The 12,516-nt window shown below is 33.8% G+C and overlaps 1 protein-coding gene across 4 annotated transcripts in view; it reads right to left on the bottom strand.

The window, feature by feature from the left end:
* Nucleotides 1-12,516, bottom strand: part of FAF1 (Fas associated factor 1) — a 502,843-nt gene that overhangs the window by 225,899 nt on the left and 264,428 nt on the right. The gene's annotated exons all lie outside the window — the stretch shown is intronic.

Here is a 12,516-nt window from a genome sequence, read left to right as displayed (position 1 = left end):
TTCAAAGGAGAGGACACAAGTGATTATCAGAATGAAGTGTTGGAAGGTTAAACTCTTATTCGGTAATTATCAAATCCTTCTTTAGCTTTTTTCTCTAAATAGGTTACAAAAATTCTTTTTCTTTCCATATTTCCAAATAAATGATCAAATCATAAGAATGAATAGATCATCCATCTTAGCTAACTCTTCATGTAAGTTCCGGGATTAACATATTGTAACAGTGAAACTAATTTTGAAATGTTGCACATAATACATTCTATAATATGATTCCCATGTGGAAAAGAAGCAGTGTTCATTCATGTTTTTAAAATGCAGAAGCCTGAAGTATCACATGGTCCAATTGCAGCATTTCTGTATCACATTACTGTTTATTATACATAAGCATATCTAAGTTACACTTCCAGTGAAATGGAGAAATATATTCACTGGGGAAAGAAAGAAACAAAACAAAACCTGGAACTCAATCTATTTTTATCTCTAATGTACACCTGTGAAAAAAAGACTTAGTAAATGAGAACTGTGGAGCTTGGGGGCATGGCTTGATCCCCACTCAATTCAAACAAACTGCTTTTTTCCCCAAGATTCTTAGCAATGGCCAGTCTACCATGCAGTATTTTGTTTATGGTCAGTCATATCAAGTTTGGAAATTTTCGTTAGTCATTATCAACCCAACAATTTAACCAAATGCAACTGGACTAACCTCTTTACCACCTGCACTAGCTAAGACTATTCTGTCATGCTTAAACATTAGTACTCTTAAGAGGAAAGGTGTTCCATAAAGCCGAAGTATTATTATTATTGTTTATTAATAAAAGAAAGGGAGAGGACAGAAGATGGGAGTATGAGGAAACTTTAAGCCACAAGGCAAAAAATTCCTTTCTTAAAGTTAGTTTTAATTATGTTGTCTAGAGACACCAAGGGTCAGCAATTATTCTTGAAGGTAAAAGGGAAGGCAGGGCAAATATTTACATCTGTTGGGAAGGTGGCAAGGCTACCTCTGCACTGGAGAATATACACAAATACTATGAGTGAATATATAAACAAATAACTCTGGAGTGGCATTCTTTAAATTCCATCTTAATTCCAAAACATAACAATACGGTATTATGAAATAAACAGTATTTTTCTTCTTTCATTAACTCATCTGTAACTGCACTGAATGAATAACATTCCTTTGCTATTCTAAGCCTGAAAAGCATGTTCTGGCTATAGTGTTATGTTGGTATAAAGCACAACGCCAGACTGATGTGCTGAACAAAAGTGATCAAAGTTAGAGTAGTGTTAGCCATTGCACAAGTATTTGGCTTCATTGTTCTCCCCAGAATGACATCTGTTAAGCAACTTGTCATAGAATAAACTGGTTAATGCAGAAAGAACTTGGCTGAGAGGGTACAACATAAAGCATATTAGGCTAATGTTTGATTGTTTCAATGGAAAAGCTAAGTTCACAGTGTTTCTGAAATTAAGCCAAAAGAATCTTGTGTTAAACCATAATCACTAAACAATATACCTGAAAACAAATTAGTTTTTCAAAAATAATTTCATGTTCATCAGTGCTAAAACCATAGGCAGATTTTACTAGTATATGGAAGAAAGACAAGTGATAAGACAGCAAAGGTACAAAATGAGTGATGGTTTTATTAATAGAAATGAAAAAATTCTATTGTCTTTATTGATGACTTTAAATTTTCCTGACAATCCTGCAGGAAAGAAAAAAATCAGAAATATATACAAAGTAAAATTATTCTTTTAAAAAATTAGTATTCTAGGAAAGCTGAAGGGCAAAATATACCTAATTATAAAATGATGCAGATGGATTTAAGGTCATCATGAATCAAATGCAGGACAGTTTTCTCAGAGAGAGAAGGATGAAGGAATGGAGGAAGGAGAGAGGAAAGACTAAAAGCAAGGGGAGAAGTGAGGGGTGAGAGAGGGGGGGAAGGTTGGGAGACTGATTGATTTGAGAGATTTAAGAGCTCTTCAGAGAGGCAGAAAGAACACACACACACAGGCTAAGTTGCTGTAGCTGGCCTGCTCAGCTGCCATTACTGTGCTACTTCTGATGGGAGTTTCATCTTTAGAGATTTGTGTTAAATTCCAGTTAAGGACAAGTGGCACTTCACAGGGTAACATTTCCTAAGGGCCCTTTTGTCTTACATACTTTCTTTGATCAGCTTTGGCTCAAGAGCATTCTGAATCTTCATAATCTTTTCAATTCTTGTTATGCATTAAGCTCTAAATCTATGAGATTTTAGGCTGCTGAACTACGTAAATGCTTCAATTAGTTCTGAAAAAATTTAATGAAAGTTTTGATTACCAGCTGAACATTAAAATTATGTTACAAACTACACTGTATTTGGATCAAAGGTTCTAGATTGACAACAGATTTTCCACAGCTTATTTTCCAGATTTTCTAAAAGAACAGTTTCATTTCTCCGCCTTCAGTTGTTTGTGACTAAGAAAAACATATTTGAATCAGATTACCCTGAAACAGTACAGAATTAAAGCAGTATTGATTCATTTCCTTATTAGTGCTTTTCACTGTTAATAAACATCTATTTATATATAATAAATAATGTAAGCAATGATCTCCACTTCAAACTTCATATTTCCTCACTGTGGAAACTTCCATGATACACACAGCATGGGAAAACAAGATTATTACGACCTGTTCAATATAAAATCATATAAGACATTCATCTCCCACAAAGCTTTGAGTTCCATACATTTTTAAACAGTTTTATACTTTGGTTAAATTTTATCAGAATTTCTTAGAAAATAATTCTTAGAAAGTTCCTCTTCTAAAGGCTAGATTTTGAGGTTGAGGTTTTAGATTAGCCTTACATGAACCGTTTGCAGCTATTCAAACTGAAAAATATAAAAACTGGTAGACAACTTTGTCAGCTATATTTTATAGCAAAATGTTGTGAACTATATGTTAGACACACTACTGAAAAATATTTTAAGGAATTTTAAATTTCATTCAGGTATTATTCAAGTGAAAGAAGATTCTGATAATGTTACACAAAAGTCACAAAATTTGAGTTACTGTGGCATAATAAGAGACAGAAAACTAGATTTCTAGTCCCAATTCTACCCAGCTGTTACTGTGGTGCAAACTGGTAGAAACTGAGACCTAGCTTATTCAATATTAGAAGAGAACAAAATGAGCTCATTGCTAACTTTCTAAGCTCTAAAATTCTTTGATTTTTTTGAAAATACTGGAGTTAATCCTAGGTACAGGAAAAGACAAGCTAACTATATTTAAGATATGCAAGTAAAGAGGGAAAGTTTAAAACCATTAAGGCTAGAAAATGAAAGAAAAATAGTAAAGAGTTAATAAATACAACCCATCAAAAAGGAAAACTGCAAATAATTTCAGTTAAGAAATCCAGACATATAATAAACATTTTAAGTGAATTTTTTTCTTGAGTAAAGAAAAGTCTTAGTTTTTGCTTTTAATTATACTAAAAAGTCTTAGTTTTTGGTTTTTTTTTTTAAAGAAAGACTCAATAATATTTTTCCCCCAAGAGATCTGATTTAAAAGTAAAGCTTACTGGTTTACTTACATACTGGTTTCCCAAATAATTATTTCATCAACCAAACAGGATAAGTGTTGCCTGAATACTAAAAGCAGAGTGATACAACTGCAAAGTTCTATTAATTTATTTCAGCATTTAAAAAATGTTGAAATCTGGCCTATGAATTTTTACATATCAAATAGTTTAAAATAGCAAAAAGAAACAGATACAAAATACTGAATTGCCATGGGTTTAGAACAGTTATCCGTTTGTTAGCACTTTAGTTTCTAGATTTTCTGAATTAAGAATACCTTGACAAATTACAGCCCTTACAAAAAAGCACCCTGAAACTACATACATTTATCTCATTCTCTTATCAATCTTAGAAAAGAAAGGCCTTTGGAAATATTAGAACCTAAGCTTATTCAAATGTTAAAAGTATCAAAATCTGAATTGCAAGTAATTCACACCATCAAATGATGTTCCAGTTGAGTTTGCTAAATAATAACTGCACCAAACAAATAAGTATCTGTGTGTGATTAAAATAAGACACACAGACCAGGCTTAGTTCCAGTTTCTTAGCAATCACTGGTGCTCAGAAAGGCTTATAATAGGAAACCAATCACTTCTGATCCAGACTGAGTTTTGAACATATACTTCATATCTAAGGACTTTTTTCTTTTTTTTTTTTTTAACATACTGTACACTTGATGCAGTTGCACATTGATCTGATTTACTATGATGCAAGTTAAAAATCCTCCTAAAAATACTTCTTGAACAAAAACACTTGAAACCGGATGGTGCAAGGGGAATGAGAAGGTGGCATCAGTAATCAAATGTTAATTAGCAAGCTTTTTTCCCCTCTTCCCTCAGGGCTGGCCTGTGTTAGAGAATTCAAATCAGAAATCAATGCTCCAAGTGTTTAACTATTACTTCTTCTCATTAACCATTTAAGAGACTCAGCAATTCTTTCCTCATAAAAAAAGTAACTCGAGACATTTCTTTTTTTCAAATACAATCTTTCCAGAAAACAATGAACATGTTGTTTGAAGAAAACTATAAAATTGGTGGCTTTCCATCAGGCTTTGGACTGCATTCTGTTCTATTAAAACATTTTTTTGGCTGTAACTGAATTCTTCATTCCAACAACTGTAACTAAGTTTTGCTTTGTAACATACTTTAAAAACTTATTTCACCTCTTACTTGTCTGTAAAGAAATCTGACAACTGGAATCTTAAGCAATTACTGGGAATGATGACAATAAAGCTAATCAAATATGGAAACTAGTTTGAATGCATATAGTTAGACGGATTTTATCCAGCCTGATAAACTATCAAGGGTAAGATTTAACACTCTCAACATGATTATATCCATAATATCCTATTCTAAAAGTTTGGTGTGGGTGAAAATGATACAAAAATTGCAGTGGTAGATCATAAAATAAATGAATTAATGGTCATAAAGTTATTAAAATTAATTCATATATATATATATATATATATATATATATATATATATATATATATATATATATATTTAGTGTTCTTGCCTGGAGAATTCCAAGGATAGAGGAACCTGATGGGCTATGGTCCATCAGGTCGCAAAGAGTCTGACATGACTAAGTGACTATATACACATCTTTAGTTAAAGGGTAAGCCTGGATTTTAAAAAAAGATAGCTTGTAAAGAGTGAAGAAAATGTTTATAAACGACCAAGGTTAAGTATGTCTCACAAATAGAAAAGATGCTAAATTTTAAGTCTTTTGCGGGGAGGGAAAGGTTTAGAGAAATTGTGAAGTTACAGAGGTTGAAATTATAAATACCACCACCACAAAGGGGAGCAATCATTTTTCTGCATTTGTGACTCTAAATGTGTGGTGCTTGATACTATTAGTATCACCTGGAAACTATTAGAAATGAAAATTCAGGGAATCCACCCAAGGCCTAGTACACTGGAAATGCTAGGACCCTACAGTACATGTTCTGACAAGCACTCTAGGTAACTCTTACCAAGATTTGAGAGTTACAGGCTCTCCTAGATGGCCATGCCTTTCTAATTTACTGATTCTAGAGTTCTTTGAACTCCTGCCTGAGGTAGCTAGTCCTTTTGAAAATGAACATGATTAATAATGATTTGTTATAGAAATTCTAGAAATGCTATCATTTTTATGGTGATAAAATAATTATTTATAGTCTAACAAAGTAATGAGAGATGGTACTATGTCACTACAGACTGCACAGCACTGAAATAATTGATAAATAGTAATCTTCATCATTGAAAATCTGTGTTAATCTTCAGTTCTTCTGCCTTAAGTGTTATTGCTTATTGGCTATAATATATATTTGGGCATTGCAATAAAACTGCAAATCCACAATAAATGATCTACTGGTCATACTAAATAAACTCGGGAGGCACCTGTACCTGTCGGTTGTATTGAGGACATGCCCCTGAACACCAGAGAACTGTCTGAAGCAAAGGAAAGACTAAACAGTTTCTGGTTTGTTTTTTTGGTCTCTCTCATAGGCAAGCTGAAATAAGACCCACAGGAAAAACAGTGGGAGGTTAACCTCATATCAGTCAGTAAAGACCTTATCCTAGAAGGTAGTATTTCCTCTCTGTACCTTATGGAAACAATGAAAGAGCGAAAGCTTTCCAACAATAGTCTAATAGATACCAGAGAGGTGAATGTTTTTTATTGTCCTCAATGAATAAAACATCAGGCACTCACTAAATGCTCTTAAAATTTCTCCTTTTAAAATGAAGTAAATTAATTTAAAAATTCTTCCATGAAGAAAAACACTAAGTAAAAAGTCAATCTTAGAAGTAATGGAGTAATTATAAGAACATTTTAAGGAGTCCTACTTTAATCTTAAAATGTTTTTACAAAGTTCAATTTTATGTACAACTTTAAAAATTGGTCACATAAACCAAGAAATACTTGTATATCAGCAACATTTTGATTTTTAAGTCTGAACTTTAGTAGATAAACCATTTGCTATGTCAGAAGCACTATATGAGTTAATGTTTAAGGACATAATCATACATGTAAGCCAAATATTTAACTACAAAGATATTCATTGTGGTCTGTTTATTATTACACACACACATACAAACAATTGGCACAAATTTAATATCTGATAATGAGATAGTTAAATAAATAAATACCATGCAGCTATAAAAATGATGATGTAGAACTAGGGTCAGCAAAGTGCAGCCTATAGGCCAAATTCAGCCTGCTGTTTGTTTCTGTAAATGAAGTTGTATTGGAACACCAAGACCTCCATTTGTTTATATACTGTCTGTGGATGCTTTTGGCACTACCATGAGGGCAGACTTAGTAGATACAACAGAGATCACATGCCCTGCAATGCCTAAAATATTTATTATCTAGCCCTTTGTAGAAAATGTTTACTGACCCTACCTAGAAGAATATTTAATAACATATAAAGTTGTTACGTATTAAAGAAAAACCAAGTTACAAAATTATGCCCATTTCTGTTTATTAAGTTATACACATACATATATGAAAATGAAAAGTGAAAGTGTTAGTTGCTCACTAGGACTCTTTGCGACCCCATTAACTGTAGCCCCCCAAGCTCCTCTATCCATGGAATTCTCCAGGCAAGAATACTGGAGTGGGTTGCCATCTCCTTCTCCAGAGGATCTTCTCTCACCAGGGATCAAACCCGTCTCTCCTGTATTGGCAGGAAGATCCCTCACTGCTGAGCCACCAGGGAAGCCCACCTGGCACATGACTGTAACGTGCAAGAACTCTCCGCTAAGACCACTTACACTCACTCTAAATGGTGAGCATCACACAGTAACAAAAGGGACCAACCAAGGTTACTCTCTCTCATAACTCAGCCTTTTCATACCTGTTGTGCTGTAACAGGCAACGAAGAGCAGTTACAGGCTGTCAGTTTTGTACTCTAAGTGCTGCAGAGGAAGGACAACTACAAGAACTGTGACTTATTGTTTCAGTGACTGAATGCTGCCTTCACAGCTAAGAGGGCAGCTCCTGGTGTCACACACAGCTGGGAAAGAAACAGCAAGATAAAACATATTCAAGGAAAATAAGTCAAGGTTAAAGAAGAAGAATACTTAAAACAGTAAAATAAACTTTATCGTGTGAGGGCTGGCAAAGACTTCCTTATATAAACTTTTGCTGAATGCCTTCTGAGTTTCTACCCAACACTAATGTTAAGAGTTTTGTCTGGAATAAAACTATAGGAAGACTACTGCTTCTACTTTGTCTATATACAGTAAGTAAATCAATTACGTCCTATCTTGTTATTCCAGTTTTTCCTTCTCTCAACAACTGGGCACTGTTGCCAATTCCTCTTCTGTGCTTTGGATCTGGACAAGTGAAACTCTGATCAGATATTTATTTGCAACCTCATTAAGTTCTAAAATGAAATTGTATCTATAGGGAAGATGATATAGGGCAATGCTATTAATCTATTCTGCCAATTTGTTTTTCATAGAACTATATTTTCTTTTATATTTTACACACAGATAGATTAAACTACTTGCCTTGCAAATGTCATTCACTTAGTTAATGCCTAAGTCAAGATGATAATGCAAACTTAGAAATATCTTTTTAATCTATTTCTTGTTAACAAACTTTTTTTTCCCCTTTAAAGAACCAATGCCTCTATAGAAACCAAAATTTTTCAGATGCTGGCAACCTTACTGTTTTGGTGAAGACTCATCTTTATATTTTGATAAAGACTGTGTGTATCCTCCCCCACTCTGGTAGCACCAACAATGATGCTTAGACATAATGTTTATGTTTGCTTTGCTGCTTTCTGTTGCCTATCCAGGACTTTTCCTTTCTCTGAGATGCTGAAAAAAAGTGGTGGGAACTATCAGCAATGGAACCTCAGTCTATAATCAGGTCTCTTATAATTTTATCTTTTCTTGTTAACAAAAAAATTCAAAAAACAAAGACAACAAAGGGACTTAGTGTTGGGGTCTGCCATGAATACTAAAGTGCCTGGGGGTGTGGCTCATCAAGGGAAAATAAACCATTCAAGTCACCCACATCAAGGAGAAAGTTTGGGAACAACTAGGCCAGTGTTTGCATTTGAGGCCCTGGAGTCAGGAGACTTACATTTCCCTTCCCTCTGCTTAACCAAGGCACCAGAGACAACCTATTTAACCTCTCCTTTTGGAAATATTAAGCAGTCACCAAAGAACAGCTCTGTGAAATATTTTAAAATGAGTCTAGTCAGGTTTTCTGATTTTAACTTGCTATTCTCCAAGATCAGCTTAATGCTGGCATTACTTTCTCTGAGAGAAATGTGGGTGGAAGAGCAGGAAGTATATCCTAAGAAAAGTAGCTGCCTTGGCCAAGAGCAAAGTTACATAGCCACCAAAATCACAAACCTAGTTAACTGTAGATGAATGAGGAAAAGTTAGAAACTGGTTCCAAATAACAATTTAAATAAACCTTTCAAAGTGAATTGACATCATGAATGAAAATCTAATACAGTACAATAAACTTTAAGGACTGATGATGCCAATGCTCAGACACTCCATGCAATTGGCTTTTAATTAAGGCAGTTAAAATCACACCCCAATGATTTCACTGTTAGGGCTGACCCTGAAATGTAAATGCAATTATTTTATAAAAAATAAAATAGGGATACCTTAGCATCATCTCTTAATGTATTAAGATTAGACAATCTTTAATCACATGATTTATTAAATAAACAGGCATTCTAAACAAACAGCCTGAAGTCTCTTGTTTAAAAAAAAAATTTACTGCTATTTATTCATTAACAAAGCTATTGCTTAGCTCATCCCTGCCATAACCTACTCTATTCAAAACCATATGGGAAAGGACATTAAAAAACCGCCACAAACCATGGACTTCTGGTATTAGTGCTACACACTGCATACCCCTATTCATTATTCTACCTCCCTTGTTTAATCTATCATTAAGATTCAGTGACCCTACACTAAATTTAAAGCAGATCCTTCCTTCCTCCCATGCCTAAATTCACATACTTTTCTAGTTGGGGATGCCCTCAAGTATTAACAACTCTACGGGGTTTCTCTAATCTCAGCTCTGAACTATGTCATGCTATAGAACCAAGAAATTGCTGTTTTACATCTCTAACTATGAAGCCTTCCATAAAAAAAGGACCATATAATTTACTTAATAAGATAAAGGGAGAAAAATCACCATTTAATAAGTATTTTTTTTCATTGACTATAGTAGAAAAGGCACATGGAGACATTATCATACACTGTGTTGTCTTAAAAGTGAATAATACTTCAACTGTATTCATCATTGAATTCAGAGTTTTAAATAATGACGAAAATGTCAGGTATTGACTATCTTAATAAATGGGAAAAACATATTGTTTTAAATTTATAGTTGATAAAATAATCATTTTGGGGGCAAAGAGATTTCATGAAATTAAGCGAGATAATATTTTTAGGACATATTCAATTTCATTTTCAAATTATAAACAAAATATCTAACATACAACGTGACAAAATAAGGGATAAGGAATTGTGTATATGATAGCCTACCAGCTGCTAACAGAACTTTTTGTGATGACAGAAATGTTCTGTATCTGTCCTATCTAATAGGGTGGCCATCAGCCCCATGTGGCTACTGAGCACTTAAAACACACCTAGTGTGACTAAGAAAAATGACTTCAAATTTCATTTTAATTAATTTAAATTTCCACATGTGGCTAGTAGCTACCCTATTAGACAGTGCATTAAGAAAGTAGAGAACATAGACCCACACAAAAATGTACCATTGATGTTTACTATACTATATATAGGGCTTCCCTGGTGGCTCAGTGGCAAAGAATCTATCTACCAATCCAGGAGACGTGGGTTTGATCCCTGGGTCGGAAAGATTCCCTGGAGAAGGAAATGGCAACTCACTTCGGTATTCCTGCCTGGGGAATTCCACGGACAGAGGAGCCTGGCGGGCTACAGTCTATGGGGTCACAAAAGAGTCAACACAACTTAGCGACTAAACAACAACAACATACTTTATATACAATGTATACTATGTATACATACTATATATTTAAACATGCTTTAATACATTATTTCCTTACAGTCTTTTAGGCATAAAGGTAGAAACATTGTGCTAAACTAATTTTTCACTTATTCTTTTATTATTTTTAATAGGAACTATATGCATTAGTACCACAAAAGTGAAATAGTAATGACAGAATACATGTAATCATAACTTGAGAAAAAGAGCAATAATAAAATACATAATAATTAAATATCAATGACAGTAAAAATACTCTGTAGTTAAATAAGTTTATAACTCACATAGCTGCCACATTATATTGGTCTAATTATTTATCAATTCATGCATTCATTTACAAATGGTTACCAGGGAACAACTACAATGATGTAGATGTTACTAAAATAATTCATGTTAACTGTGCATCTGGCAGGTTTTTTTTTTTATTTAAGTGAGTGATGATTCAAACTTAATCATTCTTTTGGGAGGAATTCATAGGAGCAGAGCAGGAAAGATAGGTGTAATGGATGCCATAACAGTACCAGTCACACTCTGCCCCTCATTGACTCAGTAAGTTCTTACCAGCATCTACCACTTAAGTCATTACAACACAGCAAAGAAAGTGGTGGACAGACAAGATGCAGACTTCCGCATTCCCTTAAGGAACCAAATCTAGTTGAGAAGAAAATGTGTAAATAGTTATGTACAACTCAAATACACTTGCTACAGGATTTTTATTTTAAAGGTAAGATTTTTATTTTAAAAGTGAATAACTGAACATATGAGTGAAAAATTACAGATGGGACTGAGAGTTAAGATATACACATAAAACTCTTGCCTCCTTACAAAAAGCACTTCATTCCTTATATTAAGTGGTAAAAATTAGGGTGTCAGTGAAAAATATTTTAAAAGAAATACGTAATCTACTGCTAACAAAGTGCTAGGAGAATCTCTCACTGATGATGAGGAGAATCTCTCACTTATAAGCAATAGATAAACATGTTCTAGTTTAACAAGTACATTCACTGAGTGCTAATAATTCATGAGCATTCATTTAGTTGGCTACCCAGTCAACAAATATTTATTGAGTGTCTACTAAGAGGAAGGCACTATTTTGTAGTGGTTACTGAGAAAACAAAGTCTCTGCCTTCACAGAGCTTACATTCATTCTATATAGTAGGTGTAAGGTGAAGGGAGTGGTGAGAAAGGAGGGAGAAAGAAAGATGAATCTATAAACAAGATAATTTCAGAATTAGGTAAGTTCTATAAAGAATGACATTAGACTCCTTCCAGTCATTCTCTATTTCTTAGATGGGTTGAATCCTGAATGAGAAGGTACAGATCCCAGAAAGAATGTTCCAGGCAGAGAAAACATGAAATGCAAAGGTTCTGTGAGATGTTTTACATATGTGTATATATTCTCTAACTTTTACTATCAACTTCAATGTAGCTTTTATTTATTTTCTTTACAGAAAATGCAACTGAGGGTAATAACTCTTCAAGTAAGAAGCAGAAGCAAAACTCAAAAGGGAAATTATGAGATGCGAGGCACCTTCTCTTTTTTAACTATTTATGATATTTCCCTCCAAAACTAAAACTAGACAAGTATTCCAGCACATCATTACTCCACCCCCACTCCTTACCAAAGAAATGTTACCCACACTTTTCACTTACTTGGCTAACTCTTCCTTCACAGATTTGGGACATGCATCAGTATAACTAAATAAACATAAATCCCAAATTACTGTCAGGTATAAATTAATAAAGTTTATTATACTAATACTAATTCAAAGGGATATTTCAGAGTTCTGATCAAAGATTTCTTGTCTTCAAACACAGTTGGGTGTTGTTTGTATGTTTTGCTTGAGTGGAAAAGATATTGCCATGCATTCCAAATCAAATGGCAAGTGCATTTGATCACATTTTACTTTTTGTCATGTTTCAGTGCACTACACCAGTAGTGAATAAATTTGAGGATGTCTAGTTTTG

This window comes from Cervus elaphus, chromosome 20 (genome assembly GCF_910594005.1).
Source record: "Cervus elaphus chromosome 20, mCerEla1.1, whole genome shotgun sequence".
Lineage (NCBI taxonomy): Eukaryota > Metazoa > Chordata > Mammalia > Artiodactyla > Cervidae > Cervus > Cervus elaphus.
Note: the sequence above shows the minus strand (reverse complement) of the source record. Positions and strands in the feature narration are given on the sequence as shown.